The 22,693-nt window shown below is 29.0% G+C and overlaps 1 protein-coding gene across 1 annotated transcript in view; it reads left to right on the top strand.

Annotated features, from left to right (window-relative positions):
* MAPk-Ak2 (MAP kinase-activated protein kinase 2) overlaps nucleotides 1-7,881 on the top strand; it is a 48,884-nt gene extending 41,003 nt beyond the window's left edge. The window contains exon 9 of the mRNA XM_075362543.1: nucleotides 2,813-7,881. The gene's annotated coding sequence lies outside the window, so the exon portion shown is untranslated. The remainder of the gene's footprint in view (nucleotides 1-2,812) is intronic.
* Nucleotides 7,882-22,693: the final 14,812 nt, after the last annotated feature.

Here is a 22,693-nt window from a genome sequence, read left to right as displayed (position 1 = left end):
ACCGGGTGTCCGTCATCGTCAGCTCAACATTTTCACCAGTTTTGGGTGCAGCCCAAAATTCCTCAGAATCCTAAGCATAGATGGTCTATGGATACTGTCATATGCCTTCTTGAAATCCACAAATGTAATGATTAAGCCCTTGCGTCGCAACTTGTACATATCCATAATTAGTTTTAAGGTGATAATTTGTTCCGCACAACTTCTCCAGGGTCTGAATCCCCCCTGATATTCTCTTAATTCTTTCTCCAGTTGATCCTTTATACGATTATAAAGTATTCTAGAGAAGATCTTGTACGTACAATCTAATAGGGAGATCCCTCTGTAGTTGTTTGGATCTATCTTATCGCCTTTCTTGAATAAGGGGTGGATAATTGCTATTGACCAGTGGTCTGGAAGTCTCTCGCTGTTCCAAATTTTAGTAAGTTCCCTTTGCAATATCTCTAAGATGTTAGGTGCAGCGTATTTCCAATGCTCGGCAACTGTTTGGTCTTCTCCGCTCGCCTTATAGTTTTTCATTTCCTTAAGGGCTTATTCGATCTCTTGTAGAGCAGGTGGAGTTAATTTTGATTGCTCTGTTTTCACTGGTGTGTCTGTGTCAATTCTCAGGAGTTCTTCAGGCTCTTCCGCATTTAAAAGTTCTTCGAACGCTTTGGCAAGGATTCGGGCATTTTCCCTGTTGCTGTGTGCTACCTTTCCTTCTTTGTTCTTAAGCATTAACGTTGGTGTCTGGTAATGTTGCAATCGTCTTTTGAAGGTTTCGTAGTATTCCCTGGAATTAGTTCCATGGAAATTTCCTCGATCTTCCTAGTGATGTTATTGTGGAATTGTCGTTTGACCTGCCTAAGAACTTTCTGTGTAAGTTTTCTTTGCTCAATTAGTTCTTGAGAGGATTTTTCAGACCTCACTCCTTGATGTCTCACCCAAGCTTGGTGTCTAGCAATGACTGCACGGTTACATTCTTTGGTCCACCACTGATGTTTTAATTTGAGGTTTGGTGGGGCTATTTTTTCCGCTATTTGTTGTAATTTCTCGATGGTTTGTTTAAGGTCTAATGTGTTGTCTCCATTTGCCATTTCTTGCATGTAACCTTCGTTGGCTATTAATTTTCTCAGGTCAAATCTGCTTTTATTTTGTGTCATTTTCTGTCTTTTGAGCGGTTTGAAATTTATTTTAATTTTGACTATTTTATGGTCTGAACCAGAATCTATCCCTCTAAGTACCTTAACGTTCTGGATTTCTCTATGGAAATTTTTGTCCATGCAAACATGATCTATTTGAAACTCATATAAACAAAGGCCTATTTATATAAGGAAACCCCAATTTAAATGAATGGTATTTTTGTACTCCTCATATCTTAAAATGTAAAGGAAAATTCATTTTCACCCTTCACCCCAACTCACACCTCACGACCAAAAATAATACTGTACTTATCCTCGAAAAGTCAATTACATAAAAAAAGCTAGTTTCTTTATAATTTTTTGGTTTTGCAGTAATTTAAAATATGATTTGGTATGAAGGAAAGGGTTGGTGTCCAAAAAATCAGTTTTGAAGTTTTGTTTTAATAACATGATGATACTAATATATGAAATACAAAGAAACACTTCAGTTAGCTAAAACACTGTTGACTTTTTCCGCTGAAACTGGTTAACCAGAATATAACAAAAAATACTTTTACCTTATATTAAGTACTTGCCATGCTTATTTTATTTTATGAAAATTTATCTGTAATTTATTTTGAAATATTTTATATACAAATGAATGATTCAACAGTATTGAAATAATATTCTGACAAAGATTGACCATATAAGAAACTGAATTTTATAAAAAATACGTGGTTGAATTTTTGGTTCAGCAACTTCTTATATTTAGTATTTCAGGATAGTAGAGTTAGAAATTTTAGAAGATTAAAAAGAATGTGTATTTACAAATTAATTTTTTTTTATATACAGGTTGCTATTATATGTTTAGGAAAACTCATTTATAGGTACATAATTTTGAATTTGTTGTATGTGAATAGTTGTAATTATTTTCATTTAATCATTAAAAAAAAAACACATTAATACTACTTCTGTCAACTTGATGTCTTCCAGGAGGAAAAATATTAGACTGTAAAACCACATTGGTAAATTAAACGAACACTTTTGGAAAAAAGATTATGACATCCAAGGAAGATAAACTTTTTAATATTTTACATGTTAAAAAGATCACTTGTAAGAGAATTTTCAAGGCAATGCACTTATGCATTATAAATATAGGAGTGTAACCAGCTGCTACATTTAGCAGCTTTTACTAAATATAATATTTTGTTAATACAAATTTTTAATTATTTTTATGTAGTTCTTTGTGTCTTTGTTTATTTCTATGAATTTTTACCATTGAAAATAGTCAGATAGTGTTACATTTAATTTTAAATGCATTTATCATGCTAAAATTTTATGATAGGTGAGTAATTATTGTCATATGTAATATTTAATTTGCTTTTATTTTTACTACTTAAAATGTATGAGTTTGCAAGTGTTTGAGAACATTTCAGAATTGTTTTTTATTTATTTTATTAGAGGAACTTAAACTAGTTTCGTAACTAAAGCAGATATTTCAGAGTCAACCATTTAATTTAATCTTCATTACTAATCTTTGGATTTCTTCTATGTTGGACTGCTTTCAAAATTTTATTGTGTTTTGCTAAAATTAACTTCTGTATTTACAAGTTTTAGTGCTAATAACAATATAAAGTTTAACATTAATCAAATTTAAAGAAACTAAATATGTAGTTTTTGTATAAAGTAATATATTAATGTAATTTTTTTTTCAGGTATTTTTGAGGAGAATGGTAGGCAGCTGAAGCTTGAATAAATTTCAAGTCATTAGGCTGACATTTTAGAAAAATTCTGCTCAAATTTTATTATTTAAAAAAATTATTAAATCTTGAAATGATATTACTGAATGAAGTGGTATGGTAGCTGTTAAAATTAGTTTTATTATCCCTTTTTCTATATTACTTCTATATTTGGAATTAAGCAATTTGACTTTTAATGTTAACTTTAAACAAACTATTGTTATAATGTGTTAAGTTTACATTAGTTGTGCTACCTCATTCTAATTAAAGATTCACTTCAGGTTTTCTCCTGATTAGATATTTGCTCTTAATTTATTGTGAAAAAAAAGTTTGAGATACGAGTTCCAGTTTTTAATATTTTGGTTGTATTGTGGCCATTGTTTAAGGTTTTATTTATAGATTTTTAATTAATTTTACGTAATCGTTATTTATAATTTTTGTTTATTACCGTAAATTTTTACCAATGAAGATGGTCAAATCAATATTAATGTTTCACTTAATCTTAAATGTATTTATCTTGCTAAAATTGTATGATAGGTGTAATATTTAATTTTTTTTATTTACTGCTTAAAATGTGTGTGAACTTATTAATGTTTTAGAATGTTTCAAAATTGTTTTCTACCTTATTCTGGGTACTTAAACTAGGATCATGGACAGTTTTTGTAAACTGAAAGAAATAATATCTAAAACATTTCAAAGCTGTTAATGTTTTAGTTTCATTAATATTATTTAATTTTGTTTAAAACTGAACGTTTTTTCTTCAGTGATACTCAGAGCTTTATTTTTACACACAGTTTTAGAAGAAAATATTTTCCCAATATTATCTAACTCTGGTGATTTAAAAGAACATAGTAAGTGTGTCATAGGTGCACAGTAGTTCTACCTGGCATGTCTGAAGTATTATTGGCACTGCTAATAGTACGGTGCAAGTAATATTTATCACAATAAGATGTCATAGATAGCAAGAGTCAGTTGCTGGTCTTGTAATCCATTCCCACAGTGCTGTCAACTGAGCTCACTAAACTTTGATGAATTATATTAAATTTTTGCATCTACTGTTTTGCATTTTGTCCTACTTAATATTATTTTATTTTCTATTTTTGCTTGCATATAGTATGTCAGGTGTAATCATTAGCTTATGAAGAGGCAGTTTTGTCATCTTACTCACGACTGCTTATTTTGCCTCCTTTTTTTAGATGTCAAGAATATAACAAAAAAGTTGCACTGCCTAAAACAAACAAGTATTTGTTTGTACTAATAAATGGGTTTGTGCCGTCACAAGCTCTGTTGTAGTTGCAGACACAAAGTGGAATATTTTATAATTTAAATTTTTTATTTTTACCAATAGGCTTATTAATTTCAGACAGGTAATACACTTTTATAGCTTTGAGGATCTCTTTGACCGGAATCTTGTCATGCATAAGCTTACATCACATTAATTCACTAAAGTTGTGTTCGCAAAATTCCCTGTGTTGTTTTATTCCACCATTTTAGTGATCTCCAAAGCTGTTCTGTTGTTTCTGTACAAGTGCCTGTTAACCACTGCACAGAAATTTATATAGGTGGTTGACCTTAAATTTATGAAACCCTCACATTCAAGATCATCACTAACAATCAGAATTTTAATAATAGATCCTTCATACATGTGTTTTAATTACTTGCTCATATTGGAGAAAGATCTGTAGTGCATTTTTATAAGAAAACAATTTGTTTGGTGGAATATTTCATCAAAAGCCCATCACTTAAGGTAAACTCAGCTGGTTTTCTTTTGTTTTGAAAATAAACAGTTGTCTGCCTTTATTGTTAAATCATGTTCACCTATTCGTGTCTAGTCTTATAAACACACTTAGCATATATTTTGCTAATGAAATTATTTCAGCCAACTATTAGATTAATTGACATGACTAATGAGTCACATTTACACCAGCTCACTGATGTTAGTTTAAAATCCATGAATATAGAAAACATGTAAGTTACAAAATAAGTTTGATATTTTTAAGCAGTATTCAAACCCAACTGTGAAATTGTCATAAATGTTCTACTTCGTTTTGTAATATTCTTGTAAAAATGTCACAGCCATTCCCAAGAACAGCAAGCACCTTGTGCCAAGCTTATTGGGAAAAGAAAAAAATTAAGTGTTTTGTATTCCATTTTTCACTGAGCTAAATTACTCTCAAAGAAAGCAACTCTAATTAGTGTCGTTTATACCTTAGATCTTTTCACATATCACAAATTAGAAAAAAGAATCTATAAGATAGTGGAAAACAACAAATTAATTGTTGAAAATTATGGAAGTAAATCATTTCTGCATTTTTTATTGATGTCATAGGAAAAATGAAAGTATCATTCTCACTATTCAAGAAATTTCAAATCTCAATTTTCAGCAGAAAATTATGAAATGTAATTAGTAAATAGTAATGAGCAAATCTAAACAGAATGCAATTTAAAACATAATATAAAATTACATAATACAAGCCTTTATGAAGAGGAGAGATACAGGTTTTTTTACCAATGCTACATAATGTCTTTATTGTAATTTTTAATATAAATAAAAATTAAATTTGTACTGCTTTTTTCAATAAGATAAAATGAGTGGAATAATTTACAGGAACCGCATAAAAAATTCCAGTAGAAAAAATATGTGGCATGAATTTTCTACATATGTATTGTATCATTATATCTCCAGTTATTTATAATTTGTTTTATAACAGGTTTTTTGTCATTGTTGGACAAATATGATATCTCTTGAGGTTAGCTTATAATATATATATATATATATTATAATTGTAATATATGTACAGGGTATCCAGGTTAAAGGCCTCCGACAGTTACAGATTATGTTAAGAAAACCAGTTAATATAATCTAATAATGTTGTTTTTAATAAACCCAGCATTCATCTTGTTTTAATGTGGGTTAGTTAAGTTCAATGTGTGCACCTTTTGTAGCTCGGCAGACATCTAGGCAATAATCTAACTGTTGCCAAGTGTTTAGGAGTATCTGTAGTGTAATTAGACCAACAGCTTCTACAATTCTCTGTTTTAAATCAACTAGATCTTGAACTTTTCTTTGGTACACAGAACTTTTAATAAATCCCCCAAACAAAAAAATCCAAAGGAGTGATATCTGGAGATCTAGATAGCCATGCGATTAGACTTCCCCGTCCAATCCGACATCTGGGAAAAGTATTATTCAAGAACATGGTAACAACTCAATGAAAGTGTGCTGGTACACTATCTTGTTGGAAACTGAAACCTGCTGGGATCTGAGGAACAGCAAAGTTCTCAAGCATATTGAGGTACGTGTGTCCTGTCAAAGTGGGCTTCATGAAAAAAAAACAACTGATGATGCAATTTTCATCCAGTCCTAATCAGACATTGACTTTCAGTGTGTCCCTTTCATTTTGAATTACTGAATGGGGATTTTCACTTTGACAATTGTGTCTGATAACTTTCCGTACAAAAGGTTGCCTCTTCACTAAATAACAACATATCAAGGTAATTGGATTTATATTTTGTTTAATTCAAAACAAAAAAAAACGATGTTGTCAAACGACACATCGTGTCGTTTGACACGATGCGTTAACTAATCAGCAAACTGATATTGTAGGCGGTGATCATTTGGTTTAATTTGATGGATTTGTAACTTTCATGCTTGCAAATGGAGCCACTTGTGAACAGTTTTGTCAACATTGGAATGAGGAATTTTCAGTTTGTAACTAGCCACCTAATTGACTTTCCAGAACTGGCAGTGAGTGCATCGCGTACACTATCCACAGTCTCATCACTAATTGAAATGTTAGGATGATTTCCAGTTTATGAAACCAAGCTTCCAGTCTCTTAAAGTCATATCCCACTGACAAATAGACTTAGGAGAATCGATATTCCATTCAGTTTGTACATCCCATTGAACATACACAAATGATTGAAACTCCACTAACCAAAGCACACAATGAACCTTCTGTTGTGGGGTCCACATCTCAACTGATTACAATTGCATTGAGAGTTACCGGCTTGCCTGTGCATGTGTATTTCGTTGACCTTGAGAGTGTACAGAAAAAAATCTTGGAGATATTAACTGTTGATTGACGTATGTTTAAGAAATTATGAAAACTGGTTTTCTAAATATAGGCCCTTTATCCCAGACACCCTGTATTATAAAAATTATACCCTGTTTTTAAAGTTTTAAAAACACTTTACTATACTCCAAGAATTTATATATTTCCTTGTGTAGTGCATATTTTTCAGTATAGCATGTTTTCTGCGTGAGAAACTATTTGATCTCTGCTTTTCTGCTTTTTTCCAGAAAGTGAACTGTTATGTTAATTTCTCTTTGTAGTTGATTATCGACAGTATTATGTAATGAACTAATTTCTGAATCTAACAAATTGAGTTTTTCATTGTAAGCATAGTATAGATTTTTACTATTAAAATGTAATATCACAATATTACTGTTTAACTATATTGTTATGGTTAAGTGAATTGTAATTTTGGTTAATTTTATACTCATATATCTGAGAAACTAAAATTTTCTTTTCAGTTTCTTTCAAAACTGATTTGACCGTTTCAATCCTCTAAAGTTTTTTTTAGCATTTTCTTGTATCTAAAATTTGTTTTAAGAAACATTCGGGTACTGTAATAGCTGTGTATGGAGTTGATTGTGCTCTAATTTTTTATTCTTGTGTTAGTTCTTCATTACAACTAAAAAATCTTTTCATTTTACTTTCTTTTTTTTTAAATTTTAACCAGAAATTAATTCGTCATGAGTTTTATTTAAAAAGGTTACGAGGGAGTCTTTGTTTACTAACCGATTACTGTATTGTTTTTTTTTAATTGGAGTAAGTTTTTGCTTATTACTATAGCTCATGGAATCAGTGGGTAAATTATCAGTATGTATTTTAGTATTTATGTAATGTATTCTTGTATGTTATTGTTAAGTATTAACTTGAACTCTGTATTAATTGTAACAATAGAAATTATATACTTTGGTAGTATTTTATTGTTAGCCTTATTTTGTCTAGTTAATAATAAAATTGTATTGTTTTTATTATTGTTGTACAGTTACCATTCAGTATTTGTTTACTATCTATGTAAGTAGCACCTTTACCTAAAAAATAATCATCTATAATTTTCATTTGTACAAAGGGAATGAATGTAAACATAGCATGTGCATATGGTTTAGGATTATGTCTGTAAATTGTAAAACATAATGAAAAATGATAGCTGTAATCAAATTTCTCTGGTAATTATATTTATTTGCAAAGATAACATAAAATTTCATTGATTAATTTTTGCTGATAATGGTGAAAAGCATTTAAATAAATGAATATTGTACTGTTTCATACTAAAAAAAAATTATAAATAGTTTATGAAATTAACACGTTGACTGCAGGCCTAAATTTTTAAATCACCATTGAGGCAGATTTATTGTTTTGCATCATTTTAGACTGCATTCCTTTTTGATGTTAAAGTTTATAATTTCATAGTAAAAATACATAGATGTAACATAGTAAAAGAAATACACAGATATCGTAAAAATATGTATTTGGTGTGTCGACCATCTCATGTAGCGGTATGGCTGGGGAATTCAGTAACTATAATTCATAATATCTAACATTATGTGTAACCAAAATCTCAGTTGCACATAAGGCATTATTCCATAATTGCTTTAGCTTTCAAACAATTGGATTATGGTTTTTTTTTTACATAGTATGAGTAGTTTGTTGTTGCTTCTGTTGAGGTGTAGTTAGTCTGATAAAAATATTAACACTTGCTTAACTAGACTGCATCATACAGGCATAGTTCATGTTGCAACAGAACTCCATGACCACACAAAGTATGTGTTCTGCAATCCATGTGTTAAAAAAAAAAAAAAAAACAATACCTGCTCATAATTGCTAAGAATTTTTCAGTTTATTACAATAATAATTTTACTATTTCTTGATCACTGAAGTAATATCTCGTCCTTTTTTTGATATGTTGACAGAATATTCTGTTTATTTGATTAATGTTGTTTAGTTTTTGTAATAGTAAAGATCTTTTAATGCTGACATTGCTTGCATTTTAGGCATATCAGTAAAATTTAAAAGGTAACTTTTGAAAGTTTAATAATAATAAACTAATGAAGTAAACTGTAACCTTGAAACAATAAAAACTATTATTAATCTGATAATAAGACAGATTTTAACTAAGTAGTAGTTAAAGTGTGGAACAGTCAATCTGTAGGTTTTAGTACTTTTTTAAAGCAGTCTGGAATAGTCATCATTCAACCAAAACATTTGAATGGAAATTAATAAAATATATATTAAAAAAATTATATTTGCATGTATGAATACCTCATTACTTGTAGTTAGACACAAACTGATCGGTGTTAACTTTAATTTTCACATTGAAGGAAACTAAGTATAATCGAATTTAAAGATTCTGGATTGTATGGTTAATTTCATAAGGTATAAGTAAACAATGCCAGATTAGAAATGAATGTAGCTGTGATAAAGGCTAGTTGTACATTTTTTTTTATATTGTTGGTTACTATTAAATGCAATCAGTTGAGTTTTATGCACTTACAGTATTGTGTAAATTTTTAAGATCATGGATTAAAATTCATCTTTTGATATAGATATGCTGCTGTTAATAAAACAGTACCCTTAGTGATGTTGAATTGATACACAGTTAAATCATGAATTGACGCAAGGTATTTGTAACTTAAAACTTATTATCAGAAAATTTGTTTGATTTTATCACTCCCATAGAAATTTTTATTTATCTTGATATTTTACTTTATGTTAGTTTACTTACTTTTTTGATTTCATTTAATATGGGTACCATCTAAACTATTCTATTTTTCAATTTCTTAAAGCTTTAAATTACATTTAGAAGAAGAAAGATTTTTAATCCCAAGGGTCTGTAGGTCTGAAAACTGAAACTAGAACAGGTGATGCTATATCTCTGAGTAGTTGTGATGATTATAGAAAGGCTTTGTTTGACATTCGGAAGCATAGTTGTAAATTTATATATATATATATATCAGAACATACCACTGGTTACCCATTGCCCCACAAAGCAAATAGCTATCTCTGTTTACAAAAATTAAATTTTACTCATTTCTAATTAGTAAATCATAGGTGTATTTATTATTACTATAATTATCATTCAGGTTAATTAATTACTACAAGAAAATACGTTTTATCTTATTTGTGACATCCTTTATTAATAAAGTTTTATATGATATAGATATATTAAATAATAATTTAAAATGTTATGTTTATTATTTCCTTGTGATTACAAGGAGGCACCACAAAACTAACAATATGATTTTTTTTTAATTCAGAGAGCAGATATGTACTTGCATAAGGCAACAGTGTCACTTTATACAAGTGACAAGTTGTTTAAAAAAAGCAATGCTAATTAGGTAGCAGTCTACATTTTCTGATTAATGATCCGTCTTAACATCAGAGATGTAAGATATTCTAGATATAATACCAAAGATACTTGTACTACAATAAAAAGTAATCTGTTGAGTCAGATGTTAATATGTTTGTTAAGATCTGTCCAGTATCAGATTTACATATAGTTTTCCATCTCTATGTGGCACATCTGGCATTAATACATCTTTTTAACGCAAATATACTTATTAGTTACAGTAATGCTGAAGAATTACCAGAAAACTGCCAGCTAAGTTTTAACATTTTATTTTTTGTGTAATAATATTTTTTAATTCCTCTGCTTCCTAAACTTTTGTAATAGTCACTGCTTGCAAAATTCTGCCACCATGTTTAAGATTATTCTTCCATCTTATCCATTTTTTAAACCTTACAGTTTTATTTTCCTAATTTCACTATAATTCTTTGCAGTGATCTGTACTACTACATTTTCCACTACATTAAATGCAATCATCGTTTCGCATTATGCCATTCAACTAATATTGTGATTAAATTTCCATTTCCTGTAGTGTAAATACAAGAGTAATCCTGAAAATAAAGATAGTCTAAAGTGTATATTTTTTACTAATTATAAGACTACATATATTGTCTCCATTTAAATCTAAACAGTTGTCATTGCTTATTGTTTACTCTTTTTTTATTATTATTACAGACATCCTCCATCAGTTCTTTCAGTTATTTGGCGATAGCGTCATTCAGGTCATCTCACTTCCAAAATGACATGTAAACATTTTTTCAATATTGGAAATAGATGAAAATCACTAGGGGTTAGATTAGGGCTGTACGGTGGGTTCTCGAAAACTAAGTAGTACCTAAGTTATTGCAGCCAGGTTTGAACAGGCATTCAAAACTTGCCATAGTGTTTATTTTTAATTGAAGATGTAATGTTAATAAATAAAAAACAAAAAATGCAATAACATAGTTGTGATGAAAGTTGGTTCGTAATGAGTCAGGACAACACTTAATCAAATTTGCATTGTCACCTGGGGGGGGGGGGTCATTTGTAAAGCAGTGTTATTTTCTTTGGATAACCCTTGTAGTTAATAATACAAGACTGTTTTAGCAATATTTGTTTAAAGCATTATTGCCAGACATTTCAAGGCTGTTTAAATTTGGCTTTACTGCTTTAAAAGTTTGTTTACGTTTTTTTAAATTGTAAATTTTAACATATTTTGATGCACTTAACTGTCCGCTATCTATAAGCTTTCTTATGTTAATTTTTTATGTTTTTATTGTTTAAATTTTTTACCACCATTATTACTAAAATATTCCAAATGTTATTCATGAGGAAATTTGTGAATGTAAAAGTTACTGTTTAAAGATATATAGAATTTATGAAATGTTTTTCTTTAAAAATTATGTTTTAATATGATTCTAATATTTTATAAACATTAACAATTTTTTTTTTCACTCAAATTTGTTCAAAATATTTTGGTATATGTGAATAAAATATATTTATCTTTTCAAAATGTAGTTCACATGTTGATAAAATCATAATCATAAAATAAACATGCATAAATAACCTAACAGCATTACCATACTGCTTCAAATGTAAGACTTACTGAAATTTTATTAAAAGGAGTTCTGAAATTTCAGTGGAAAATAGAACATTAAATTTGGTATAAAGAAATATATAAATCTCTTCACTTATTTACTTTAAATAATTAGATTAAATTAATGAAGTTATAATGCAAAGTAAATGCAGTTTGCTTAATAATAAAATCTTTCTCAATCATAGGTAGTTGGAACATTTACTAATTAGAAAGAACATTGTAAGCTTAATTATTGTATATTAAGTAGATTAGGCATGTATTTTTTATTCAATTTGTTTATAGAAATGTCACATGATTAGTAAAATCATGTGATCTGGTTTCTAAATTCATTTTAAAAATTAAAAAGTTGTTTACATGTCTATATTTTAGACTGTTTTGTTACTCATATATAGTTTTATGTTCTAACAACTCTAAATGTAACATACATCGTGATTAAAAAAACTGCACCATAAATTTGAGATATGTTATATTGTAAATAGTAATGAGTTTTTCTTGTTGTCGTAGTTGTGTTTAGATTGAATTACTTACCTTTATGTAAGATTCCCATTAATTTTTTTGTTTAACATAAAAATGAAAGAACAGAAAAAAAATAGTATTTTTATTCTGATCATATGCTTTATGAATAATTATTTTGTAAATAATCTAATAGTAGTTTTATTGTTTCATTGTATAATTGACATTGTTATTTTAAAAAGTACATGTATGTTCAATTTCATTCTGTGGATTGAACGGGTTTGCGTGACTGTGTATGTACTTACGTCAAAGTATGTACATGCATGATTAGTACAACATGTATTTTAAATATCTTCCTTGCCAGTTAATTTAAGATCACTGATAAGCATTTACTTAACATATTTCTATTTACTTCTGTGTTTTCTTATCAACTTAATCTGATTACACTTAGAGTACCATTCATCTACCACAACCCTGTTTTCCCAGTCATCCAGTTTGTTGGTCTCATTCAGTTCTGATATTTTTGTATTCAGACAATAGTAATTTCTTTTACCTTTGGAGTGTTGTTATGACTTACCCAAATCTGCATTTTTATTTTCTAATAGCATATATTGGCTGTTTTTTTTTTTGGCATGTTTAATACATAAGAACAGTTTAATTTGGGATTCACCAAAAATAAAACTAAAAAATCTATCAGAAACTTTCATTGCGTTTGGAAGTCTATGGAAATGATTTAATAAACTAGCATCCGTGGACAATTGAATTCACTCCAAGCAGTTAATTCTGTACTATGAGACTTATTAGAAAAAAGTGATTTTTTTATTAATAATCTTCTCAAAGTTGCCTACAAGTATTTAATAGTCCACACATCGTTTATATTTATAAATTTTGTCAAAATTATATTTACATTTTGAAAAATTCAGCTTTTAAACTTTGCAAAATAGTGGCTGTGACTATCTTACGAATGTAGAATCTTTTTATTTTTTTCTTAAGTGAATTATATGTTACTGATGATCCTTGTAAACTTTATCTGACTTTGTATTGTGTTTGAAATTTTTTTTCACTTCTTCCAATTTTTTTTTTCTTCTTAGATCGTTTAGGAGCTGTGTTCATTAATTCCAAGCATTTATTTTTATTGTCCGAGATTTCAGTTTTTTCTCTGTTATAACTTTTAATTACCTTTTCTGATTATATTACTCATGTATAACGTTGAATGTAATGTCATGAAAATAAATACCTTTTGTTTATGTTTTATTTTAGTATATATATATATATATATATATATGTATATGAATGTTAATAAAATGCCAACAACCAAAGCCATGTTTAGTCAACAGTGTTGATCATTTAAATTAAATGATCTTCAGTGCAGTTTCACTGCCTGCTGTTTGCATTCATTAACAATTAATATCCACAGCAGTCAATGCCACTTAAAATAAAACATAAAAAGGTGCATTTTATTTTTAGGTAAAGGTGCTTTTATTTTCATAACATTGCATTCACCATTATACATGAGTAATATGATCAGATAAGATAAAATCAGAAAAGGTAATTAAAAGTTGTGATAATTTATATTAATCTGAAAAAGTTTCAAGTATACTAGTACTATTTTTTTGAGTTTTTTTCAAATGACTTCTGTTAGCATCAAAATTGATTTTTTTATCTTTCTTGTGACGTTTTCTTAATTTATCGCCACCAGGCATTGAACACTAAATTCAGAATTTTCTTCAAATTTTATATTTAAAATATTGTCTACTACTTTACTTGTTAAAAAAGCTTTGCAGTTGTGGTCTTTTATTAAGCAACAGAAACTATCTTTGTCTTTTTCGCTAGCTTTTAATTCATTGAGCTCCATATAAAAAAAATATTAATTTCTTTCCAAATGCTGAAGTTAAAGATTCAGTTCTGAGCTTCAATTAATTTACATCTTAATACAGACTTCTCTGCAGTTGTCATCAGTGTATTTTTTCTGTACTGAATATTTTTATGCGCGAGATATAACACTGATAGCGCAATAATTCTCAAACTTATCTGCTCTTGCTTTCATTTATATGGAAATAATCACATTATCTTTAACGTCAGTATATTTCTCCAGTTATAGCGTGCATAATAATAATATTAAAGCTTATTCAATCCTGTTTCTCCCAGATAGCTTAGAAATTCAGATTCTGTTCTTTAGTCTATTAGAGCCCTAAAGACTACTCTGAATTTGTTAATTTCCTTTACCTCCTCTGGCACTTAGGTCAGTGCAAATATATACCTTGTTATCCATGATTTTCTACCTATTGTTTCTTTTCTACTAAAAGTTTCCTCTCCCACTTTTTTATTTACTTTTGACTTTTAGAACATACTTTTGTAATAACTTCTAGGCCTGATTTGTTCAGATTTTAACTTTACATTATTCTCTAATTGTATCCATCTCTAAGTTCTCATTTTTTTCTTTAGTCCATTAAATTTCAACCTACTTGTCATCATTACTAAATAGCGGTCAGAATCAATATCTATTTCTAGATAAGTATTACAATCCATAATTATTTCATAATATTTGCTTGACTAATAAGTGAGCAAATAGTGTACAAAGAGTCTTAAAGTGAACAATAACTTATTTTACTGTATCTCCTGGACTTACCCGTTTGTATCCATCCTCTTTTATAATTAAAAAAAAAGGGAATTCTCATTCACTTGTTTATTGTAACTGACTTTTCACAAATGTTCTACCTAACACAGGGGTTTCACATTTAGTTGAAACTGAAGACTTCATTTTGAGGAAATAGCAACTATATCCAGTGAATAGAATTTATTCTTTGTCATATTCATGTTTGTAGCCTTGATATTTCCAAGTGTGATTTTGCCATTATCCGGAAAAAGGTAATTTGATTAGGCTTAAGATTTGATTAATCTTTTGTAGTTTTATTCTGTATTACTTCCTTTAACACATAACAGGAATTTTTGAGTAACAAGAAGACAAATCTTCATCTGTGCCATTACAAATTATTGATCTCTATATTCAGAAACCTTTGCTTATGTGTTTTTACAGTATCATTTATCGGCATCCTTTTACATTAAGATGTTCAAATAGTTGTGAGCAGTAGAAATATTGATTTCTTCATCTGTTTCATTGCCTTCTCTGATCTGTAATTTCAGAATCCAAAGATACAGGTTTAGAATTGCTTTGTTTTTTGTGTTTACATAAACTCTTTCATTTTTTAAATTTAGGCTACTAATAAAAGTCATAATTGAAGATCTGTATTTCAGTCACAATACTTCTTCAGCAGATAATGATATTGAAGGGATATGGGATGAAATAGTTGATCACATCAAATATTTAAAGAGATGACAAGTCCACATTAATCGAAAACTGGAATGTTATATTAAAAGATAGACAGTAAGGGAAAATATGCTTGGAAAAATGGACTAGTTCAAAGATGTAAAGTGGAAATAAGTTTTCAGAATTTTGCACTTGTTATAAACTAGTGATCGAGAATTCCTTTAAAAGAATTATAAAAGATTTCCATGGGTAAGGCCAGGAGATGCAAGTAATACAAGATAGATTGCATTATGGTTAGGCAAAGATTTTGAAACAAACTTAAAATTATATGTATTTAGGAATAGATTCAGAGGTGTGAAATCTATTAGAATAATTAGGATTTTTTGGAAAAAAAAACATGACATCAATGGTATTTTTTTATTTAAAAAATAATAACACATTTGGTATGCATTCCCTTGCGCTTTATGAAAGATTCAATGGGTTTTAGCATGCTTTTCTCAGATTTCCTACATGAGTTTTTGATTTCATCATCACAGTGATGAATTTTAATAAGCTTCACTATAACATTCACCTTTGTTGTAGTGTTAATTTTCTTCATGTTTCTCTTCACATTAAACCATAGGTTCTCTATAAGGCTTATATCTGGGTATTTCCAGGCCACAGCAGGATTTTTATATTGTTTTCAAAGCTTTATAACAGACTTTGTTTTATGGTAAGGTGCACCATCATGCATGAATACAAAATTATTATTTGGAACCAGTTCTTTAATTGTGTGGTACATTTTTGTACTGATGGTGGTTCATCATACTCTTCACAATGTATAAATCTCCTATAACTTGAGCTGACATTACACTCCAAACCATCACCTGGGTAGAATGTTTGACCATTTGTACTACACACTAAGGCAAGAAGTTTTCATCATATGATGAAAATTCTTGCCCCTTACACAATTCCTTATGTACTGACTGCTTTCTTTTGATACTGCGAACAGGATTCATCAGAAAAACAAACCTGAAATATAAAAATGTCCTTCAGTAAAATATAAACCTCAATTCAGCTTACAAAAAAAAAAAATTCCTAAGCTAGCTGCCCTGTTAAAATTCTAGTCAATACTTTTCGATACTATTTGTATGTTTTTAAGAAAAAGTGAAATTTTAAATTTACTGATTAAGTAAAGGAAACAGTATTTCTTACCTTGTTCCAATTGTTTCGGAATTTTTCTTGTATTTCTTTTACCCAAGCAAGTCTCTTCTTTGTCATAGCTGGTGTGATTTTTAGTCTTCTTTCAAGGATAGTGTGCAGGAAGTCCAGCAGCAATTAATCTATGACATATAGAAGATTCAGAAACATTCACTCCATATTCATTTTCAAGTCTTTGCTGGTGGTTCTACTGTTTTTCTTAGCAGTTTGAATTAGTCTCCTTTCAGTTCTTAGGCTAAATTTATTCTTCCAACCACCATCTCCTACACGAGAGAGTGCATACTCAGAGCCAGAGTCTAAGAACTTCTCCAGTCTTCATACAGATGTTTTCAAAATGTTTAACATATCTGCTATTTCTCTTTGTGTATATTGTTTTTCTTGCAGAAGACACTTTGTCAGAGTCATTTTTCTAAAAGAAAGATCACTTGTCTATTGTCCAAAAATTTATAACAAAATGCTCAACAAATTTCTATAGAGTATAAAAGTTGTGAAAATTTATGCTAACACTGTAAAAATTCACAAAAAGTGCCCTGGTAACGTGTAACAACGTGAAAAATGATCTCCAAAATATAACATAACCTCACTTTGAAAATTGTCAACCAGCTGATTTCTCTATTCAGTGATGGCAAGATGACATATTTCTGAAAAAAATTTTCTAAATATGTTGAAACCACTTAAAATTAAAAATATATACAGGAAATCGTTCTTAAGAGATGAATAATGAATTAAATCATCAACTAAAAAGATGTTTGTCATAAAATATTGCTTTTACTTGAAAGCAGAAACAAAAAAAAAAGGTAAATCACAATTATTCTAATAATTTTCACACCTCTTTTTTTACACCTTTTGTTAGAAAACTATCAATAGGTAGAAATCATAAATAGTGGTAAATAGGTAAATATTTTCACTGACGTTTGAACAACTAAAAGTTCTAAAGTATAAAACCTTACAGAATTATAGATTATTTGGTGGAAGGTGTACTCTGTGAAATGCATGGATACAAGAGAGCATGGATATATTCTGACCCTTGAAATAATCTTCGATGAATTGTACATTTAAAAAGAATAAAACCACCTGGCATTTGATAACCCTGAACAGAATAAAATGTAAAAAAAAAATTGGAGTCAGCTGTCTTGTTTATCAAGAATATTCACTACAGTAGTTATAGGCAAATAGAAAATGTAATAATTTGTGCACTACAAAGACCACTATTTCTGAACAGCACAAAATATAATTGTTTATATCTTAATACCGATCCAAAAATTAAGAAAGAAGTTCTTGGAGATTCTGTATAATGTAGGACTTAATCGTGTTAAAACATGGACAAGAGAAAAAATAAGAGAGTAGAAGCACTTGAAATGCGGTAAAGAAAGATATAAAAAATTAAATAAGTTGATAAAATTTTAAATGAGAAGAACTTAAGATAAGATAGTACAGGAGACAAATTTGTTGAAAAATCTTGTTTAGAAATGAAATATATTTGTGAATCTTATATCATGATATTGAGGTTTAGTTAATTTCATAATAAAAGGGTCAAAATTATAAAATAATTGGAATACATAAGAGAAAGTGATGTTGAAAGGTTAGTACAGAACAGTAAGAAACTGAGAATAGCTTCAAACTAAGAAACTGTAATACCTTTGAATAAATGGATATACATAGATGATACTGAAAATTAAAAATAGAAAACTGACCTAAATCTTTATCTTTTATTCTTGGCAAAAGATTATCAAATAATCTAAACTCGCTAACACAGGAATGCCTTTAAAATTAACATATCCACATGCAATACTGTTTATCTATTTTCATTAGGCTGTATACATAATTTTTTACCTACATGTTGTTGATTGGCAGTAAAAAAGTAATTTCCTTTTAATCAGAAATGCCTCTTAATCTACCTTATCCTACAATAGAGCATCATTTATTAGTTGTAATGGTTAGATTCATGATTTGAGAACAGTGTTGAGTGGATAATTTTAGAGAATTATATAAAACAGAACAAAAAACTATTCGCACACCTACCTGTTTGTAGACTAAATCCAATCTTAAGACCTGTATGTGAGAGTATGATTTCCTTACCTGGAAATAATATCCCAAAAGGGAAGATAACACATGTGAAATACAAGAACCTAGTAATAACATACTGAAAATTGATAATTATAGAAGCCATCAAAAATTATGTGTAGTTTTTCAGCTATGTCCCATGGTAACATTTACATATTTCTAACAAAATCAGCTTTTCATGAACAAATTTTGGTTGTATCAAAATTATATCTAAAATTAGAAATACAGTAATATTTCGCATACTGTGAGTATACTTATTACCTTGAAAATAAAGAATGTTTGATTGTAAAAATGAGTAATGTAAAAATATCGGTTCTATACATTTTTGTTTTTTTTTTACAAAAAATAAATATACCACTGCGTCTCTCCATATTTGTAACTACTGTCAAAATTGAACCGCTTGTAGCAGTCCATGAATTTCAAAATGCATTCGCATACTCCTTTCTTTGTTGTCATTTAGTTTCACCAATCTTCTACAGCTTCTTTCAGTTCCAAAAATCAAAATAAATGCAACCCAAGTATTCCTTTGTATTTCTTAACAGATAGAAGTCACTCGATGCTAAGTACAGATTGTATGGTGAATGACTGGAAATGTCCCATCTTAATATTCCCAGAAAACTATATGTTGTCAATCGGTAATGAAGGGCATCATGTTGCAGAAACACCTATAGAAATCATCCCGATTCTTTTATTTCAACATTTAAAAAAAAATCTAAGTCACTCTGTATGCTTTTGTCATGAATTTATATTTCATTTGTCATGTTAACACGGTACACAACAGTCAGTCGCTTATGAATTTTGACCAGAATCACATTTTGAAAATCAAGAAAAGGTTTATCACTGCCTGAATTTCTTAGTTGTTGTCTACATGAAGTGTGTTTTTGGTCGGTCATCGTGTATGTAAATATATATTTTATTATTTAATACTGTTGATGATTATTATTAATCTGAGGTGCTTTTAAGAAACAAAAATTATTACAATTAAATTGTTATAATTAAGCGACATTTATGAAGAGGTGTTGTTTAAATTTAAATTTCATTTTGATGCGTTGTAACAATTTCTTTATTCTTTCATGCGCATAGCGTAAAGTAATCTGTGTGGAGTGAATTTGCATATGACATAATTAAATGAAATTATATTCAGGATTTTTTTATTAAATTTGAATTTTATTCATTTGTACTTACAGAATACATAAATAATATTATAAATAGCGTTGTAATATTTTTTTATAATATTACTTGCTTAGATGTTTGTTCAAGAATTTAATCGAGAACCAAATTAGTCCCACAAGTTTTATTCATCTTGATGGCAGTAATGGAATGAAGTATTGAAAGAAATTTATCGTTATTTTGCATCTAGTACATTGATAATACTTGATATAAATACCAAACTACCTAAGTACAAAATGTGTTAGTAGTACACTTAATATATATTCAACACATCATATAAATTTTACTATGTCATATTACCTATAATCACAAAATATCATCGGACTGGTAACTTTAAACAACTCCTAATGCATTCTAGGAAATGTGTTTGAAAATAGATTAACCCTAGAATGCTGCCAATATATCTTTGAGACATAAGTGCCATGTTACTTTTGTTCCCTCGCTCCACTGGTTGTTGTATCTTTCTCCCACCACAATTATTCTTTCCTTACTTAGTTCTGTATGAATTGATGGAAAATGAAATCAATAGCGCACATGCAAAGATGAGTAAACTAAAATTTTTATAAAATCTGCACATCTTGTAAATTTACTTGCAACTGATATAGTGACGGTTACAGAGTCAGATTTTTTTACATCTTGTAAATGTACGGTCAGTTATTTCCGTTGTTAATAATGTAAGTCTTAAACGTGCAGGTAAATATTAAGTTTGTTCTTTTTTTTAACACAAAACTATAGCACACTGTCCTGATTTAAAAATAATTGAGAGATACGCCGGATCTTTTAATAATCATTACAAATATAATAGTTGACTCGGCGCTTTTGTTTATTTTATCAGGGTAAAAAAGGAAAATGGCCTCAAGTTCAGCAATTACTGGGCAAGAGATTCTTGCCGTTTTAGAAGAAAAACCATGTGAGATGCATTCATCTTATGATGAAGAAGAAGTTGATTTTATAGAAAAAGAATCTTGGATGATTCCGATGATCGGAATTACGATCATGAAATGTGATATTGAAGTAAAAAATGTTATTCATGAAAATATACAAAACTCAGAAAAAGTACCGACTCTTCTTAATGTAAAAGAAAACAACCGATGCAAGAAAGGACAAAACCAAAAAAAATCCATGCTTTGAAAACCAAGGTGAAATTTTAAAAACTGGGAATGGCCGTAGAACATTTAAAAGAACAGGAAAACAAAAATTTCAACATAAAAACATTGTTAACATTAGGCCACAAACTAAAAATATTGCAAAGGATGTCCGTGTCTCTTAGAATGCTTCAAACTATTCTTTAATGAAAATATTATGCAAACCATTTTATTACAAATTAAAAAATAAGCCACCGTCGAGCAAATTATACAGATCTGAGTCATTCTTCTTCGCAAAATGTTGCTATGGAAGAGCTTGGAGTAGTTTTTGGACTCATAATTTTAGCTGGAACCATGAAAAATAATCACTTGCCGACAAAGATTTTTTTTTATGTTACTTGACACGGTGATAAATAATGAAGCCCCGTGTTATTGTTTCAGTTTAATTTTTTAAGATTTGATGATGGGAAACTAGAGTTCAACAGCAAGTAGAGTTAAAACTTCCTCCTACCGAAGATATATGGGATGCATTCCTACAAGATTGTGAATTATTTTACGAACCGAGTATCTATTTGACAATGGATGAGCAGGTAGTTGGATTTAGAGGAAAATGTATCTTCCAAACAAACTCAATAAATATGGCATAAAAGTTGTAATAATTTATGATGAATCAACTAATGCTGTTTTAATCTTTGTAGCATTATTTATATTTCTTAGTTAATAAAAGTTTGGTTATTTTCACATTTTGGCTTTATCGATTGCATTGAATGTTATTGAACATATATGTCTCCCAGACGTATAAGCAGCGATCATGAAAAATAAAATCAGGCCATTGTTCTAGGGTTAATAATCTCTATCATAATTTGTCACAAACTCCTTGCTCCGATTTCAGTAATTTGCAAGGTGATTTTTCTGCGGGTTCAGATCGCATTTCTAGGAGCCGTTACATATTATAATTTAATTTTCATATCACAATCCCATTACCTTATTACTATTTGATATTTCTAAAATAATTGAAATTGTTTGTTTTTATTAAAATTATTACTGATTTTTAGAAATTTGCAGTTGATAGCTTCAAATCGAACGAGACTAGTTTTTGTATCTAGGAATTAATTTTAATTTAAAAACGGCTTCATATCAGAAACTGAACCGGTACTCGCAGCTCATCTGGTAGAAAATTTCTACATAACCTGCTTAATGCGAGTTACAAGATATATTGAATCGAAAACAAAAGAAACATGTTTACAAGCTTCTGGAAATTAGTTTGTAAACAAAGGAGACATGATTTATATACTTTCTAACAAAACTTTTTGTTACACTTTTGAATTGAAAGCAGTTCGTTGATCGGTTGTTACATTTATCAGATTTTAGTATACAAAAGTGAAATATTATGTGACCATGTATATGTATGAAAGTAGACGATAGCTTAAATATGTAGATAAGATTTTGTAAAATTAAGTATTACGGTATTTATTAGTATTGTTGTGAAATATAAGCATTCTTACTTAAAATTATGTTATGGTGCCAGTAAGTACATGATTTATTGATTTGGTGAAGGTTCCTTATTGAATTATTTTAATATTCTGTAAGAACTAAATTTTTTTGCCAGTGATATTTGTAATTTT

This window comes from Lycorma delicatula, chromosome 4 (assembly GCF_047948215.1).
Source record: "Lycorma delicatula isolate Av1 chromosome 4, ASM4794821v1, whole genome shotgun sequence".
NCBI lineage: Eukaryota > Metazoa > Arthropoda > Insecta > Hemiptera > Fulgoridae > Lycorma > Lycorma delicatula.
The sequence above is the reverse complement of the archived record's forward strand: the minus strand, read 5'-3'. Positions and strand labels throughout refer to the sequence as shown.